This window comes from Pleurodeles waltl, chromosome 3_1, assembly GCF_031143425.1.
Source record: "Pleurodeles waltl isolate 20211129_DDA chromosome 3_1, aPleWal1.hap1.20221129, whole genome shotgun sequence".
NCBI classification, from domain to species: domain Eukaryota; kingdom Metazoa; phylum Chordata; class Amphibia; order Caudata; family Salamandridae; genus Pleurodeles; species Pleurodeles waltl.
This window is the reverse complement of record NC_090440.1, coordinates 746399048-746419049: the sequence shown is the minus strand read 5'-3', so window position 1 is coordinate 746419049 and position 20002 is coordinate 746399048. Positions and strand designations below refer to the sequence as shown.

Genomic DNA, 20002 nt, shown 5'->3' with positions numbered 1-20002 from the left:
AATCATACACTGAGGCAGAATTGAGGTACTTATGCCCTAAGATTACCAAAGAGATAGGTAAAGTACACCAGAGATTAACGAATTTGGCAGACAAATACAAGGTTGATATTGGAAACACGAAACATTTGAAAAGGAGCTACAGATTATATTTTGACACCAAAGATTTTGAACACATGAGATCTGCAGGCATGAAGGCACACTTGAAAGAGTTGCTGCAAAGTGCACAAATTTGGGGAGCATTAGAGAAATGGGAAGGCCGGTGGGCAAAGAAAAGAGATAGCCCAGGGTCTAATGAAGTAACAACCACACCCAATTTAGACACAGTTAAAATCCTACCTATGAGAGAAACAGCTGGTGGTGTCTTAGTGCATGTGCCTTGGTCTAGGGGAGACATTTTGTCCTTTACGAATGATTATCCAAGGTTAAGAGAAAAACCGATCGAGTGGTATCAACAGACAGATAGATTTGTGAAACTCGCGAAGTGTCTTTGGGAAGACTTGAATACTTTATTTGAGATCATTGTTCCACCAGATTTGTGGCTCGAGTGCAAGAGAGGGGTAGATTGGCCCACGAAGGAGCCGGCAAGGGATAAGGTGACTGGAGCACCTTCTGAAGAGGTGATGAAATATTATCATAAAGTAATTGAGTTTTTGAAACAAAAGGTGTCGCCGAAAGTGACCGATTGGCAGTAAATCGATCGGACTTCTCAGGAGGTTAAAGAATCAATACATGCGTATTATGAGAGATTGTTGAAAGCATTCAAACATTACAGTGGTACTGAGACAATCGAACTGAAGGATATGAATCATCTTGTGTTTAGGTTCGTCGAAGGACTGAGACCGGAGGTCAGCCAGATGATTAAAAATCATTTGATTTGTTGGCAAGCTAAACCGATTGATGAAGTGTTACAGTATGCGAAATACTGTAGTGATGAAATTGAGTTGAAGCAGAAAAAGTTGAAGGAGAAAGTGATGGTGATGCAGATAAAAGCTGCACAAGCCGGAATACAGGGAAATGGTGTTCAGCAAATGATACAGCAATCACCGCAAATGAATGGTGTGTTTCAGGCACAGCCGAGAGGCAGAGGTCGAGGTTTTGTGAACCGTAATTCTGATATGAATAATGTTGTTATTCAAAATGACGGTCAGGCAATGAAGAAGATGTCACCATGCCATGCGTGCGGGGGCATGGGGCATTGGAAACGGGATTGTCCGAATATGATGCAGGATGGTACAGTTCAGCAGAGCATTAATGCCGGTACACTACAAAATTCACGAGGTCCAAGAATGAGATACCAGAACCCGAATTTTCAGAATAATTTGGTGCAAATGCCAGGGGTACAACCCATGCAGCAAATGCAAATGCCGCGTTTCCAAACAGTGTCAGTACAACCAATACAACAGCAGATCCCTATGGTGCCTAGACAGCAAATGCAGTTACCCCTAGCTCCGATGGGACAGCAACAGGTGACGCTTCCTCAGCAGGTCACAGGCCAGGTAACAAACCAAAACAACACTGTACAACAATTCCCATTACGAGGTGAAAGTGACATGAATGAAGAATGGTCAGACGACAGCTCAGACAGTGAAGAGTGCAGGCTTGCAGCATCCTTAGAGGTAGATCAGCGAGGCCCATATTTAGAGGGAAAAGTAATGGGCTATAAGGTTTCATTTTTAGTTGACACAGGAGCTACACGCTCTACAGTTCGTAGTGCAGAAGTACCGAGATTACCTCTTTCAGGGCGCACCATACGAGTGGTCGGAGTGGCTAACCAGTACCTGACAAATCCAATTACTGACCCAGTGCAGGTTGAAATTGGAAATGTCCAAGGCCTGCATAGATTTGTTGTATGTGACTCAAGCCCAGTGTCCTTACTAGGGAGAGACTTATTATGTAAGACCAAATGTTCGATTACCTGTTCCAACGATGGAATAGAAGTACAGACAAACAGTGATGATGAAGGAGATGAGGGTCAATTCATAGAAGAAGGAGGAGAGACGAATGAAGATTACCCTCTAATTACTCTATTCCCAGTGTTTACCTTGATCGATCTACCTGCTGATCTACAAGGGTCTGTAACAGAGAAAGTGTGGGATTTGACTGGAAAAGAGGTTGGATTAATCAAGGGAGTAGGACCAGTCAAGGTGCAAATAAAGCCAAATGCAGTGTTCCCACAAGTGCCACAATACCATATGACACAGGATGTCCTCATTGAAGTGACACAGATAATTGCAGATTTTCTCAGACAGGGAGTTTTGAAAGAAGTACTGAGCAGTCCGTGTAACTCACCTATTATGGGTTTAAAGAAGCGCTGTGGAAAGGTTCAAATTGTGCAGGATTTGAGAAAAATAAACAAAATTGTGATAAAATGCTGCCCTGTGGTACCTAACCCAGCGGTAATAATGTTCCAGGTTCCTTGTGATGCTGAATGGTTTACTGTAGTAGACCTATCACAAGCATTTTTCTCAATACCTCTTCACGAAGATAGCCAATTTCTGTTCAGTTTCAAATTCCTGGATAAGGTGTACAGTTGGTGCAGAATTCCTCAGGGGTTTTCTGAGTCACCATCCATCTTCAATCAGATATTGAAGAAGGATTTGGAACCTCTTGTGCTGCATTTCAATTTGACTCTTGTGCAGTACATTGATGATTTGTTGATTGCATCTAAAACCAGAGACAGCTGTAAATATGATACCATTGCATTGTTGAATCATTTGGGAAAGAATGGACACAAGGTGTCACCTAAGAAGTTGCAGTACTGTCAAAAAGAAGTGAAATATTTAGGGCATCTGATTGAGAAAGGGTCCCGAAGAATATCAAGAGAGAGAATAACAGCTGTTTTACAAATGAATCCCCCAACAACAAAGAGAGATGTCAGAATGTTTCTGGGAATGGTGGGTTACTGTCGCCAGTGGATACCCAATTTCTCGATCATTTCAAAACCCTTAATAAAATTGACAGGAAAAGAGGTCAAGGATGAACCATACACAATCACTTTGACAAAAGAAGAGCTTGAGTCATTTTTAGAGCTGAAGGAGTGCATGTGCAGGGCCCCAGCACTAGGAATGCCTAATTACGAGAAACCTTTTCTGTTGTTCTGTCATGAACGTGATGCTTGTTCTTTGTCTGTTTTAACACAGGTCCACAGAGATGCAAATCTCCCTGTAGCATATTTTTCAGCTACTTTGGACCCTATCGCAGCAGCCTTACCGGGTTGTTTGCGAGCAGTCGCAGCAGTTGGTCAAAGCCTTTCACAATGTGAAGGCATAGTCATGGGATTCCCTTTGACAGTATTGGTTCCACATTCTGTCGAAATTCTGTTGACACGAACTAAGACGCAACACATGACAAATGCACGACTTACCAAATATGAGACGATTATTCTGGGGTCACCAAATGTTACATTAAAAAGATGCACTGTGCTGAACCCGGCAACTCTACTACCCAATGAGAATACAGAAATCAAAGATGGGGAAGAATTTGAGCATGATTGTCTCGAGGTGACTGAGCTCTGTACCAAACCTCGCCCAGACATACAGGATACCCAGTTAAAAGAAAACGATTGCATTATGTTCGTTGATGGGTCCTGTTTAAGAGATTCAACAGGAACATTGAGAGCTGGTTACGCAGTATGTACCATATCTGGCATAGTCGAGGCCTCCTGGCTCGAGAAAGTGTTTTCTGCACAGGTGGCAGAATTAATAGCTCTTACAAAAGCCTGCCACGCTGCTGTGAATTGGAAAGTCACAATCTATACTGACAGCAGATATGGATTTGGAATTGTGCATGATTTTGGCCAACTCTGGTCACAGAGGGGTTTCATGACATCCTCTGGTTCACCAGTGAAAAATGGAGAACAGATAAGAGATTTGTTACATGCGATTCAGTTGCCTCTTGAAATTGCCGTGGTGAAGTGCAGTGCTCACACCAGATCACAAGACTTTGTGTCAATGGGGAATGGTTATGCAGACCAAGTTGCAAGATTTTGTGCATTAAACTGTATATCATTTAAAAAGCAGTGGGAATTGTTACCACAACCTGAGAACGACACGACCTTAAGCCTAGCATTACGAGTGGTTGATACCTTAGACGAATTAAAGACATTACAAAGCCGTGCTAGCAAAGAAGAAAAACGTTCCTGGCAGAAAATGCAGTGTGTACAAAGAGCAGATGATATGTGGGTTTCAGACGAAGGAAAGTTGGTTCTGCCAAATAGTCTTCTGTCACAATTTGCCCGATTATATCATGGGCAGGCACATTTAGGAAGAGATGCCATTATCAGATCTTTTAAAATTGATTGGTTCAATCCAAAATTCAGACATGCCGCAGAAATTATTTGTCACAGGTGCGTCATCTGTCAACAGATGAACGCTGGAAAAGGAACAGTGGTAACTTTGAGCCACATTGGAAGAGCTGGAGGTCCATTTAACAAAATGCAAATGGATTTCATTGAAATGCCTGTTTGTGGAGGATTGAAGTACGTGTTGGTGATTGTGTGTGTTTTCAGTCATTGGATTGAGGCATATCCCACACGTAGGAATGACAGTCTTACAGTTGCAAAACTACTACTCAGAGAGTTAATACCAAGGTTCGGGTTTCCGGTTTCTATAGAATCAGATAGGGGAAGACACTTCGACAATGAGGTGATTAAACTTCTGTGTGCCGCACTCAACATTGAGCAGAAGTTGCATTGTAGCTATCGCCCTGAAGCATCAGGACTAGTTGAACAGATGAATGGTACCTTAAAATCAAGAATAGCAAAAATGTGTGCAGCAACAAACATGAAATGGCCAGATGCATTACCTCTAGTACTGATGTCTATGAGAAACACGCCAGATAAGAAAACGGGACTGTCCCCCCATGAAATCCTCATGGGTAGAGCAATGAGGTTACGACCGGTACCTGCAAATGAACTAGTGAATATTACGGATGATATGGTGTTGGATTATTGCAAAAGTTTGGCTGACGTGATTCGCTCTTTCTCTCACCAGGTGGAAGCTAACACATTGCCACCAATCGGCGAACCAGGACACTCTTTGCAAGCTGGAGATTGGGTGGTTGTCAAGAAGCACGTGAGGAAATCGTGTCTTGAGCCACGTTGGAAGGGGCCATATCAAGTAATATTGACAACCACTACTGCTGTGAAGTGTGCCGGGGTTCCCAACTGGATACATGCCAGTCACACAAAAAGGGTAACGTGTCCTGTTGAAGAGGAACTTGAAGATTCCGGTACAGCAACTTCAGGAGGAGAAGTCTCAGAGTCAGAGATTAGTCAAGAAATATCTGAGACTACAGGGGAGCCCACTGAGAACAGCCTTGTCCCTCAAGCTGACAGTGAGTTCGAGAAAGGTGACAGAGTGCCTATCTCAGTAGAGGCAGCAGGAGAACTAAGACAAGGAGAGGTTCTCCCAGAAGTAGACGAATACAATTCAGAGCCTGAATACAGTGTAGAACCGGAAGACGACAGAGAAGGAGAGGTTGTAAATTCAAATCGAAACGGATCAGAGTCTTCTGAACCGGTTGCAAGTCCGTCAAGAGAAAACACCATATCACAAGAGGAGGGTGCTGTCCAACGTCCCGAAGGAAAACACCGAAACAAGACACACAGAGGTGATAATAGGCCAGACAAGTCACATCTTAGAATAAGAGAAATAGCAAACGAGACAATAATAGAAGTAAGCAATACTTCACAGGCAGATGATCTGAGTGAAGGAGAACAACAAGGTGAATGAAAATGAAAAAGAAAGAGAATAGCAAACCGAAGATACACAGGTCCTGAATGGGCATATGCTACAACCTCTGAATGGCAACAAGAATTCTTAGCATTCTGCTTTGATCGAAAAGTGCCAGGCCAATACTACGGTACCTGAAGGTATTCTACAAGAAAACTCAGATAAAATTGAAATCGTGAAAGCTGAAAAGAGAAAGAGTCTTTAGAAACTACCGAAAAGCGACACTAAACCTGGATTTGACTTCAAGAAACCTGATTACGACAAGCTGCTAACCTGAATTGACGAAAAGGGTCCTAGAGTGAGTGAAGATGCTGTAAAATACGCAGAAAGAGTTTGCCTTCTTGAGTTGATTGTTGATCTGCTATTCTGATTCTATACAAACATGGCTTATATTAGCAAAGGAAGTAACGTGTGTGGTTGGTTAGGACTTATGATAGGTGTTGTATGCGCAATAATGATTGTGGGAGTGATTGTAGGAATGCCATGGAGAGAGAGTGAGACTATTAATGCAACTTCAAAACCTGAGACTACTACTGCTAATAAACTATCGCTGTGGGAGAAATTTGAGCAAGATGCAAGACATCTGCATGAGGGAACTAATGCAAAAGGGGAACTTTCTACTAATGTCTTCTATCGCTTACTAAATGAGTATGTGGAAACTATGGATGCGAAAGATTGTTATGTGTGTACTAAAATTCCTTCATCTGTGCAGGAGGGAGTTACTTATCATAGCCTCCCTCTTACTTATGGAATTAGCTGCAGTTTGCTATTAACAAGATTTTATGATCAAGAGCATGTGCAATACTTTTATTCAAATTTGGATGTTGTGTTTTCTTTAGTACCTGTGATTGAATTCTTAAATAAGTTAGCTAAAGAGCATGATATTAAAATAGTTAGAGGATTCTTTGAGCCAACACTTACATTTGGAACTGCTTATGCACATCGCAATAATTTTACTTGCTTACTGTCTCCTGTAGAGAAAAGCTTTCTAGATCACACAGATGATAGACGCAAAGCATTGAAGGAAAGGTTAGAAAAAGGCTTAGAAAAACATACTTATGCAAATGATTATGCTTACACAGCAATTAAAACACAAGGCAAATTAGCTATAGATGCATTACACGTAGGTAGACTGTGTATATATAGGCCGAAATCTGATCAAGACAATCTGTTTGTAGGTACGAGTGAATGTAGACATGTGTTTCTGTTTCAGAGTAAATGGACCTTTATGTTAAATGGACAAGACCCAGCGATTCCTGGAATCTATTACATCTGTGGGTTAAATGCATATTACCGTCTCCCTAAGGGATGGTATGGGACATGTTATTTGAGAATAGTATTTCCAAAGATATGCCAGATTGATGACTTAAAACAAATACCTAAAACGTCTGAATTACAACATACTAGACAAAAGCGAGAATCAGTGGCGGCTGTCATTGGTGACATATTTGGAGCCATAATCCCATCAGTAGGGGTTATCTTAAATTCTATGAAAATTCAAAAGTTGTCTACTATTGTGGATAACATGCTGACAAATTTTACAGGAGCTATACTTCTGATGGATACTGAACTTGCTGCAGAAAGAGCTATGACTCTTCAAAATCGGCTTGCTTTAGACATTCTTTTAGCAAAGAGTGGAGGTGTGTGCAAAATGGTTAATGAACTTCATTGTTGTTCATTTATTCCAGATAACAGTAAGAAAATTAGAAGCATGCTTACTAACCTTACTAGAGAGAGTACAGATTTGAAGGATCTAAAAGAACCTGGTGTTTGGGAGAAATTTGGGAAAGGAATTGCCCGAGTGGGAAGCTGGTTTACCAACATTTGGAATGGGGTACTTGCAAAAATTATGATAGGTCTATTAATTGTTTTGATTTGCCTATTAGGATTATGGGGGGCATGCAAAATTAATGACAAAGTAAAAAGAATTTGGTCTAAAAGAGCCCGACAAAATGAAGAAAGTGAAAGAGAGAAAATGTTCAATGAAATATGGGAAAGCTCACATAAAGGGCAAGATGTTGAAATGCGTATCATGCGCAAGGTGAAAAATTAAGATCAAAAGATTGTGTGATGACGAGCGTCATCAGAGGAGGGACTGAGAGAGCGTAGTTTAAATATTACATATTATAGACATGAAATGCTTATGTTTAACAATGCTGCATTAATAATATTATTCATTGAAATGTATTCATAAACGTGGAGAATTGTTCACATGTGCAAACTAATGTCAACTATAAGAAATAATCATTTATATTATGCCTAACTGAGCACATTAACATGTATAAAACTGCATTCATTTCTCGTATATCTTAAGTTAGCGTGAGTCGAGAACTAGCTGTGTAACTCTCATATTAAAGCGTATTTTTCTGTTTCTCCAGTGTGCTGACTTGCAAAAGACCATGACCCAGCGATTGTTCTTTTCCTTACTTGTTTGCAACAATGCTAGATTTTCTCATCCGCATGCTAGCAACTTTTAGTATAAATTATGAAACTTCGAAACAATTATGGACACTTCCAAGGACGATAAAGCGTGGAGAAGAGAACTTTTGACCTGACGTGTGCCAAGGAAATAAAGTAACCCCGAATGTGCCACCTACGAAAAACGTCAATTATGAAAACCAATTAGGATTGAGAAAAATATCGTGAAATGACAAATGCATTACTTAATGTATAAATTGATTGGTTACCAATAGTGGGGTGTAGTGACTGACCAATAGAATCTTGGGGGAATGTATTTTGGAAAAAGGGATAAAAACCCATGACACAAGAGGCAAAGCGCATTAGGTAGGGAATGATATCGATTGCATCCAGAAACTCTGTCACTCTATTTGGTGACTTGAGACTTAGACAAAACCCTCCTTGCCCATAGACTGCCCCATTACACTTTCCTCTTTATGAGGAAAGTGTCCCATTGCCTGTAACTTAGATAGACTGACGGTGATCTAACTGATGTCCTGAAGACGAAGACTGATCCTGTATGCTGACCTATTCTGAGGAGGGTAATTACAATTATTGCTAATGGAAATACATTTATTTGCCTTTTCTTTCTAGGTACCAACTGCTGTATGTTTTGATTAGAGACCTTACTTAGACGTTTTCCAAATTGATGTTCTAAATTGTTTTGCATGAAGCCCAACATGCTAATACTAATTTGAGGTTAGATGAGGTATTCATTATGACTGACGAAACTGACGTGACTGATGTGGTGCTATGCTGAACTAAGACCTTTAGGAGGTACTATGTATCGCGATCTGCTCTTATTCGCATGATTATCTTATGTTTCTGATCTTTGCATTATTGAAAGCTTATTATAGTTGTCGCCTTGTGATTATGTTTATTTGCTTTTTGGTTTTGAGATTAATGCATTTGCTATTAGATTGTAATCAATAGGGAATAAAATTCACAAAACTCCATCAAGGTGTGGTTATTCGTGACTGAAAGGTCATGGTTGCGTCGAAGGTTTATTGATGTCTAAAGTGAAATATATTGTGGTGATATATGTTGACAATGTTATTGACATATTGATTGATATATTGATTAGTTATCTCGTCTTACGGTGTCTCACCACTGGGTCCAAAGATTCATCGGCCTAAAACGAGTCCTGATGTGTATAAATTTAACATAGACGGACGCGTTAACACATGTTTAGGTATTTCTAAAGCGTGAATAAACCAAGCAGGTTAGCAATGGAGCACTTGACAGGGGACAGGGCCCAGTGTGGATATTTTGGAGGGAGGAGACAGAGGCAGGAAGCAGCACTAATGGAAAGGATGAGAAGTCAGCCTATCTGAGGCGATGTTCCTTGATGAGATGCGTTTTCAGTTTCTTCCTGCTTTGTAGGAGGGGTGATGCTGTTCCAATATTGGAAGGGATGTTGTTCCACATCCTGGGAGCCTAGCAGAGGTGGTTTATTTTCTCCTCCCTGCAGAGTTTAGCTTCCAATCTGGTGATATCAGTGCTCCTCATCAGGCGTTTGTTAGCTTTGTTAATTAGGTAAACAGAGGTGTTAACCCCTTAAATGCTGTGTCATCTGCCCACATGTGCTGGGCCCTTTTTTGGCTATTTGGGGTATTTCATGCTAGTGTGTCATAACATTATTTCTACAAAAGGTATCCACGCCAAATTAGGTTCTTGTTTTTCCAACATCTGGGGAATTATAAAGGTACTGAGGGTTTGTGGATTCCCCTGAAGGGGACCAAGAAAATAGGTAAAATGTGGCTAACATTTGAGTAGAAAAGAAGTGTTCTGGGGTAAAAAGGTCTGTTTTTTCCTAAAATGGTATCAAAGAATGGCTTGCAAAGTCACTATCTTACCAGCTTTCAGGACCATGCAGAGCTGAATCAAAAAACCCAATTTTTCACCATAGTTTTAGCATTTTTCAAAGAGTTAGCCGTTTTCCTATTTATGTCCTTTCAATCTACTTCCAGTTTGTGGTGGAAACCAGTGTGAAACCCATGGGTGATCCAAAAAGCTATATATGTCTGAAAAGTAGAGAAAATTCCATATTCAGCAAAGGGGTCATATTGGTAGATTCGCCAAGGGTTACCCAAATAAACTAACTGTAGAAATAAAGTAATAATGAAAATGAGTAGCAAAAAAGGCCATTTATGACAATATTTTCAACAACTTTTTGTCATGATGGCCGATTTACAAATGCAGTATATCACTATGTTTGCTAGACCCTTCTTTTTCCGGGACACATGGGGCTTGTAGGTTGTCAAAGAACCCAAGGTACCCAGAGCCAACAACTGAGGTGCACTGTAAAATGGTTTTTCAGTGTGTACTGTGTATAGACCAGTTCGTATGGTGAAATATATAGAGTGAAAAATGGGTATCAAGGACACCTATGTATTTCTGAAATTGGCACATGATATGAGTTTAGAAGCTGTGGTTATTTGTACATTTCTGAATTTGTGGGCACCCGTACCAGCATATGATTTAGAGCAAAATTTTCAAAATGTCTTCTTTCTCACACACTGGCTTACATTTGGGAGGCACAAATGCAGCAAAATCTAATTGGTAATAACAAATGTTCTACTATTCAATGCTCCCACATGTCTTCTGATAAAAATGGTACCTCTCTTGTGTGGGCAGACCTAGTGCCTGTGACAAGAAACTGGCCGAAACACAACACATGTGGGTGGGTGTGCATTTTGGGCCCTAGCTCAGCTGGCACCTTGGGAAACCTAGCAAACCTGCACATTTTTAAAAACTAGAACACATGGAGGAGTCCAGGAAAGGGTAAATTGTGTGGCTCTCACCATGTTTTGTTTTTACACAGAATTCCCTGCATACCACAAACACGGACTAAAAACACATTTCCCTCACATTTGATGGAAAGCTTTTGACTCTGTTGGGAGTCACAAACATCCTTCCACTCAGCATTCCCCTAAGTCTTACAATAAAAATGGTACCTCAATTTTGTGGGTAGACCTAGTGCCTGCAACAGTAAATGGCCCAAAATGCAACATGGATACATCACGTATCTGCACTCAAAACGGACAATTTTTTCATTGTGAGTAGATGTGGGTCTTAGGCCCTAGCTCAGCCTGCATCAATGGAAACCTAGCATACCAGAGGAGCCCACGTGGTTGTGACGTGTGGATCTCAACAAAAGAAGCCATTGAAACATCAAACTTTGGTTAAAAATAAACAACAAAACATTTTACTCATATTTCTATGACAGAAGGTTCTGGATTCTGCAGAGAGCCACAAATTTCCAACCACCCTGAGTTGCCACATCGCCCCTGATAACAATGGTACCCACACTTGTGTGAGCAGGTCAAGAGAACACAATACAAAAAAGTGCTAAAGTGCTATAATAATAGATAAGCAATAGGGATAGCTGCGGTATTTGGGGCCGTGCTGTGGCGCATGCCATGCAAACCTACGAACCACAGACCTTTTTTAAAAACAGACAACCAGACATTCCAGGGTGGTGTGCCATGCATGGATCCCATGAGGTTTTCTTACCCACAATGACCTGCAGACCTCAAACTTAGCCTCAAATCATGCATCTTCCTTGCATTCGCAAACTTACGGAATCTGCAGGAACTCACAAAATTGCTACTCCACTTTGGCCGATAAAAATGCAGTGCCATTTGTACGGCTGAGCCTAGTGCCCTCAACCGGAACATTTCAAATGAAGGTCAATGGGAGCCATTGCCAGGGGACTCCCACTGACCTTGGTTTAATCCGACCTGCAGTAATAAACAAGCATTTGCCTTACAATGGTCTCGCATTTGTTCGACTTAGAGCTATTAGCATTTTAAAGTCCTAACAGGACTTTTCTTGCCACATAAATTGAAAATGAAAAGTAATACAGTTTTACATAAGCGAGCCGATTTAAAGTGCCTCGCCATAAGCATTAGGAGCACACAAAAGGAAACAGAAGTTAGCTCGCAGTCAAACGTATCAGCAGTACTGCAATTATCTATGTAACAGGGTAGATGTCATGCAAAGCGCTCAACTACTGCCCAGCAAGATCGCACTTCGTAAGAAATAAAGAGAAAAAGTAGTCCAGAAGCCATGCGGAAAACATAGAGACTTGCATGTTTTCCGTAGTATACCAGGGCTGTTGAGGTGGGCTAAACACCGGAAAAGGCATGACGTAGGCATGCCTTTCACAAATGAAATCAAGTGAATTTTAAAAGGCAAGCCTAAGAACCAACCAAACTGATGGGCGTGACATAGGCCTAGGTTAAAAGCCCACACAGAGATTACAACAGGTGCAAGAGCGCTTGCATGCTCGACCCTAAAATGGAAACCCTCTGGAGCACAGTACTACAGGGGCCTTTATAACCCTCCCCAGTGTTGCCCAAAGGCAGACAGACACACTGGGGAGGAAGTGAACCCTTTTGCCACACTTAAAAGGTTAATGTAGATGGCCTTGCAAATGATGCAGCAAAACATGAAGGTGGGCTGGCTTGCAAGGGAAGCCAGTTTAGATACTTCAGAGCAATACTGATGTGGTTGAACGTCTTCAGCCCCTGATGAGCAGTGCTCCATGAAGGATGCCTTTCAGGGGAGTGAGGGTTGTCTTCAGGATGCCATTGAGCAGGGTACTGTCCATGTGGGAGAGGACTAGGGCTTGAACAATCGCACTGAAGTCTTTGGGGAGAAAGGGTTGACTTTTTCCAAGATCGAGTTGGAACCAGATTGTTTTAATCTTTCTGTCACAATGTGTTCGTTGAGTGAGAGGTTCGAGTCGAGGATGCATCTGAGTGATTTGACTTTTTCTGCCTGTTGGGGTGCGAAGTCCATTAGGTTTAAGATGGAAAACTATAAAGGAATAATTGCTGGCAAACAGAAGGAATTAATTCATATTTTAGTGGCAATGTACTGTCTTCCACTTCTTTCTTTACTAATGTACTTGTAGAATGTTTTTTCTACTGTCCTTATTGTGATGCAGCTTTACAGAATCATTTCAGTTGGATCCTATGGGACCAGACATTGTCTGCATCTTGAATTTTGTTGCCTCCTTGGCTTCAGAGGGTTTGGCCTATAGATCCATTAACACCTTTAGATCGGTCATATCTTCAGGTCATGTCCCAGTAGAGGGGCACCCAGAGGGGAGAACATCTTCTGATCTGTAAGCTTTTGAGGAGAAATAGATTGTCATCTCCTCCTCAACCCCACTATTCCAAGTTATGGGACATTCATTTGGTCCTTTGCCCTTTTCAGTCCTGGCCATCTAATAAGTATCTGTCTAGGAACCATTTTTCTGAGAAGTTAGCAACTTTGTTATGCTTGATATCTTGCCCCAGAGTTCCGGACATGAGAGCCCTAGATTTGTCAGGTACAGTATACACTCTGGAAGGAGTAACCTTTAATATAGCTAGAAGAACAAAATGTAATTCTAGGATAGTATCATACCCTGCTTTTCAGGATGTTCCAAAATTGTGTGTGGTTAAGACTCATCGGGCATACGAGCTGATGACAGAGGAATTACACCCTCTGGGGGAGGGACAGTTACTCATTGCACTTACTAAACCTCACAGGCCGGTATCTTCATCGACCATTGCTTGATGGGTCCGCTGGCCATGCAGGAAAAGCAGGTATTGACACTTCCCAGTTTAGAACACATTCAGTTAGAGGCGCTATGGCCTCCAAAGCCTTCTCTCTAGGTGCCAGGCTGGAAGATATTCTTAATGCAGCTGATTGGTAACTGGCTTGAAACAAATATTTTGAAGGTGGAATCGAAGACCAATCTGGCATCTCTAGTGGTGGAAAAGGTTTGAACTAGCTTAATCTTTCTCTCTGGGTCCTGACATACAATGAAAGATTTCCTAGATATCATAACGGAAAGCTTCAATTCTATTAAGGTCTCGGAGGCGAGGATTAGCCCACCCGGTTTGTACTGGGGTACTAGACCCTCCCAGTGCAAGACTCTAGCAACGAATGGAAATCGATGACTATATTTGGCAGGTAATGCAATGTTCATTTTTTGCTGTTTATAACGTTGACTTGATTGTTTCATAATGTTGTATTGTGGTATATATTGACTTGGAATTTAATCAATCTTATTCCTATTCTGTGATGCTCATTTATACTTCACAAGAGTAGTTTAGCTAGTTTTTCATACAATTCTCTATTTGTAAGGAACAGACTCCACTAAACAAGAATAATATGAAGACGGACTGGCTGGGTTCGCAGGAAGAAAGAGGGGGAATAGAACATGTCCAGAGATAATGAAGGGACATTAGAGATACTGATTGGATGGAACGTTTCTTGTGTTCTTTGGTTTTTCCCATTGAATCATGGGAAATGAGTCAAATGTTAATAAAAAAAATGTAATGGCTACTGGGCTAATGCATGAAGAAAGTTGAAGCTTAATCCTCGCCTCCAAGTCCTTAATGGAATTGAAACTTTCTGTTACTATAGCAAGGACATTTTTCATTCCGCTGCATTAAAATATAACTGGAATAGTTCAATACTACATTATATTATAATAGTCCAACGACTTTAGACACCTAGACAATCTTTTTCTTAAGATTTAGTGCTCTTCTATTGAAAGACACAGAGTCTGGGTGATGAGCATTAGTATTTAGAATTCCTGCACTGCATGTTACATCAAAGCCTAATTAGCATTCACTTTGAAATTCTTCAAGAAATTGTGCTCCTTTTTTACCTGACCTATGGTACCTGTGGATTGTTGTTTCATGTGAAATCCAGCACCTAAAGGTGATTTGCTTTGCATGGTTCTTCTGCCTCTTTTAAAGAATGAATATGAGCAGTCCAAGAATATTAGGCACCACTAGGTATTTTTAAGACAAGTGAAGAACTTTCAAATGTAATTATCTGTAGTGTAATTAAAGGTACACCAGAAGTTAATTGTTCCATTATCGTCGATCTCAGAAGGTTTGACTATCTGCCAGTCAATATCAATCTAGTCCAAATAAAAAACTGACAAGCCCTTAGCACTGTGACATGAAAAAGAAACTTACCTCAAACGTTTGGGTAAAAAGAGTAGCCCCATACCAATACCAGGATAAGGTATTATTTAGAGGGGGATCCATACCATACCCTTGTTATGGCACAATAATGTTGATTCGTTACAGTTTTCGGGAGCCAAGAATTTAGCAGAAAATATAATTGGTACAAAAGAATGGTTATCTGTATTGCTATTAGAAAGTATATACAAAAAGTTACCAAATCAGATCTAACATCCATAAAAAATTCTTATCCCATGCTTATCTGTCACGAGAAGGAAATGACACATAATATGTTGTGTGTAAAATTGTATTGATGGATGTATCTACATTCAACACTGAAACCACTAACAACATTACCCTTTTCCGAGTCAAGTAAAGTGTCCCAGCTCCACTAGACGGATACTTACATGAATGAAATACTTTCTGGCAAAAAGAAACCAGACAGTTGTCTAAGACACAATTAGTCCAAAGACTTTCAGCTTACATCTAGTGAGCACCAATGATCCATACTCTAATGTTGCCCCGTTAATATATTACGTACAAATCTCACTAAGATACATAATGGCAACAACATCCAGCAACTCCTACAGTTCAACGGTTCACACCACAAGGAAATGCTAGTTCGCTTCCTCTTTATGCATCCAGTATGATGGGCCCTTTTATGTTCATTTAAAAAAAAAACATTCAAACAATATCAAAACGCATACACTTTCTTTGAAAATAAAACCTACGTTTGACACCACAAGAGAGAGACAACGTGTTCTAAGAAGTTTTTCTACGAGCTTCATTCAGAACATTCTGCACATCCCGATTCAGGCGTCACAAACTAAAGTGTGCACCTGAGTTAGAATTGTGAGTTGTGCGGAAATCAGAGTACTCACACGGGTTTCCATGCGGAGTAAAACTTGGCCCAAATTGTGCGGTCAAACAAAATACATTCTGAGCTTGAGCAGCAAACACAAGGGACAAATATGCAGTAGTTTTGATGTATCCCCCATTTCACTGTCTGTAAATGAAATGGTACAGTAATTGTGCTCCCCAGAAGCACAGCACCCATTGTGCCTCCAGGAAACACAGCACCCAGAAGGATTACTTTTTACCAGGTGTGACTCAGGATGGCGTGCGAGGAGGAAAGAAGCCCTACGTGGTCTCATACGTATATTGATGAAGACGCGTGCTACTCTTCCTGCTGTGTATGCTGCAAACAAGGCCTCTTAGTATTGTACTTTTCAAAGAACTACCTAACACTAAGCACATCTTCATTATCAACACAGAAATGGTGTTCAGAGTTGACATGTATTGCCATAGGAAAATTCAGTTTGCTAGTTTGTATGTTAACTGCAATATTTGATTGTTGCCCATTGGCTCATTGTTTTTTGTTGTTTGGGGCACAAAATATGGAGAGAGGATTTTATCGACTGTGGTATATGTGAACATAACACGCTTGTGAAATTAAACACACCCCAGTGAAGTTGCTAAAGCACCCTCGAACGCATGCAAGAAGCAGGATTTGTGGCATTTTCAACTTTAGTATATTATAGGCATTCAATGTGTATTTTAGAGAAAGAAGAAACACCATTTTTGTACAGTAAAGATCTGTGAGGCAGACAGATGTTAGCAAGCTGCCGTGTTTGTGTGTGAGCTCAGCCACTGTAAATATCATCCTTCATTTCAGCTCCATCATTCTATACGAAGTCTCTGCAAAAAAAAAACATATGCATGGCAGCAAGATTAAGCTCTATTTATAGCAGCACTCAATGGATGGCTGAGAACCGAGAGAATCCAATTATGTGAGGCTCGGTGATACACAGAGTACCTTTCATAGAGCTGGGCTAATAGTGAACAAAATGAGAACTACCAAATCAGTATACTGAGCGCGGGTCCCCAAAAGTGCAGCACTGGTTGGATAACCAAGTTACCCCCTTTGAACTTTCGAACACAGAGGGAATGAACTGGGGCATTCAAGGCTTACTCTTAGGCGTAGCAACCCAGATACAGCATCACTCAGGAAATAAAAAGCAAACCAAAATGTAATAGCCAGTGAGAAGTAAAACTATACTAAATAGGTCAATACAACCTCAATTATGTTTATAGCACTAACATATTAGGTGTTAGATTGTTAGCTGTTATAGAGGCTAGTCTCTAAAAATCCGGAATCCCAAAACCCACCACCCGAACAACAATGCTCCTAGCAACAACAACAACAACAAAAACACTATGAATTTGGGATCAATCAGTTTGGGTAGTGATTTTTCAGCCTTCATGGTCCCAGCCTTAAAAGGGCCTGGCAAATGCCTAGAATCTCATGACTATTTTTTCGGTTCCCCTCTGCTGGCTCGCAGTTGGAGCTGCTGCACACTGACGTGTGCTACCTAAGGTGCCTCCCTCCCTCGAAACAGAATGCTCTGCACTTCGAGGACAGAGTCCATGCCCCTCTTCACTCTCAGGTCATACCGTTCCTCACTGATGCCTAGGGATAACAGAAGTGTCGCATTTGTGCTGGCCAACACTGGATCCCATTTCATTACCTCCATCAGATGTGAAATCAAAGACCATTCCTCCCAGTATCTTATGTCCATGCTGCTGCAACTTTACCCCAAACGTGGTCAGAAATCTCAAGCCTAGTTTAGAGACCAAGCAAGAAATCGTAATATATTAGGTTTCACGAAGTCATAAGCTAAATTCCACATTCTTGGTTCGGCCCCAACACTCTGACGCCATCTACAGAGCTCAAGAGGTCAAAAGGTTTACTTCACTCAGTGCTGCATCGGCACAACTAAGCTGAGATCAGCTCAGGAGGTCACAAACATAGAATTATACAGCTGAAAATGTGACTGGAAGGCCTGTTCTTCAACTGGCAAGCACTAGAGAACTGTGAAGGACTGCAAGTTGCCTCAAAGCAAATCTCTGGATTAAAGAATCTTCACACAGTATGTGCAATGGCTGATAGGGGGCCGTTTGAAGATACCAAGCTGCAAGGTTTCTTCTGATAAGATGAAAACAAATGTCGCGTGGACAATGATGGCAAAACTTTTAACAGCAAACAATTTTAAACAAGGAAAGCACAACTAATAGCTCTGGCTTTAGCAAGGTGGAGCAAAAGCATTCTTTTAAAAATATTTTATTGCATGCATATGCCACAAAAAAATAAATAAGAAAAACATGTTGCAGCCTAAAGGAAGCAAACATATTTGCAATAAATATTCAAAAATAAAATAACCATTGTATACAATTTCAAAAGAGCAGTATGTGCACTTCTAAGCAGGCAGATGCTAAGCCCTTTTTTGTTTCATTGAAGCAAAGAAAGGTTACTTTTGGCTTTGAATTATTATAACCTGAATAGATAGTTTAAACACAAAATTATAATATCAATAAGCACTGGCAAAACCAGTAGGTCTCCCCTTCCTGACTTATTGGCTTTGCTAATGTTTACTGCTGAAAAAAAGGAAAAAATGCACTCTGCAAGCGTCTACGACATTCCCTAGGCTGTGCATGCATGATTACTTATTTTCATTTGTCACCATGCATGCCCATGCAATGACACAGTGCCATTTTTATTTTTTTTATTTACCGACCTAAGGTAGCAGATGCCACTTGGATCAGTAAATAAAAATAAAAAAAAATTTAGTTGCACAAAAGTGTTTTTAGCACAACAGAGTGGCCTGGTGGTAAACGTTAGCTGTGCATGACTAGGCATAACTGAAAGAAATCAAATGGCAAAAATAACCCCAATCAAAACCCACCAGACCAGAGGAAAGCTCGCCTTACCTCCTTTCAGTAAAATGGGATGACGTAAAGCGCTGCAGGAGACTGAAAAAAAAGATGGAAGGAGAGCAGCAGATCAAATCTCTTTGGGGTTCCCTCCTACTCACGACAGCCTGTTCCTTTGACCAGAGTCAGAATCGGGGAAGTAAATGGCAGCCAGGTGTTCGAAAGCAGTAGTGCCGTGGACCCTCACAGTCCAGCGCGGCAAGATTCCCTTAAAACACTGCAGCAATTTCCAGACCACAGGGCGCAGCCATTATCTCTATTTACTATTAGGTATCCCATAGAATTCTATGGCCTGATCTTCGGCTGTTTTCGGAAATTAAACTCCGCCCTTGTTTGAACAGACTGAAGCAGCAGAGCCCAGAGTGCCGCAGATGTCAGAGCTGAGCTGGGTTTTCTCATCGAGCATGTAAGCCTACACAGTGTTCACACAACGCAGACGTCCGTAAATAACGCATTGTCCTTTAAAACACCTTTCAAATGTTTTACTAGCATCAGATGTGCGTTACTTTACTAAACTCGTAAGCTGTCTAATTCATAAACCTATTGTTGCCTGCATTCTGCATTGCTATTCTTTGTGTTTTGCAAATATTTACATTATATTGTTGTTGTTAAATGGCTTGGACAAGAAAAACAAGCATTTGCAATGCAATGGGTCTCACGTTTACTCGAGTTAAAGCTATTAGCGGCCCAGACTTTTCTTTCCACATAAACTGAAAAGTAAAACAGTTTCAAAATAAGCTGGCCGCCATGAGCACAAAGCAAGCACACAAAAGGAAACAGAAGTTCTCTCGCAGTGAAACGTATCGGCAAAAGTGCAACTATCCATGTAACAAGCAAAAGTAAAATTATCCATGTAACTGGCAAAAGTGAAATTATCCATGTAATAGGGTCGATGTCATGCAAAGCGCTCTAATACTGCAAATCGAGATCGCGCTGCCTACGAACTAAACAGAAAATATAGTGCAGAAACCATATGGAAAACATGGAGCCACGTATGTTTTCAGTAGTTGGCCGGCGCGCTCAAGGTGGGCTAAATATCTGGAAAAGGCATGACGTATGCATGCC

The 20002-nt window shown here is 40.9% G+C and overlaps 1 protein-coding gene across 1 annotated transcript in view; it reads right to left on the bottom strand.

Annotated features, from left to right (window-relative positions):
* Positions 1-19324, bottom strand: part of TCP11L1 (t-complex 11 like 1) — a 279925-nt gene extending 260601 nt beyond the window's left edge. The window contains exon 1 of the mRNA XM_069223521.1: positions 18935-19324. The gene's annotated coding sequence lies outside the window, so the exon portion shown is untranslated. The remainder of the gene's footprint in view (positions 1-18934) is intronic.
* Between the last annotated feature and the right edge of the window lie 678 nt (positions 19325-20002).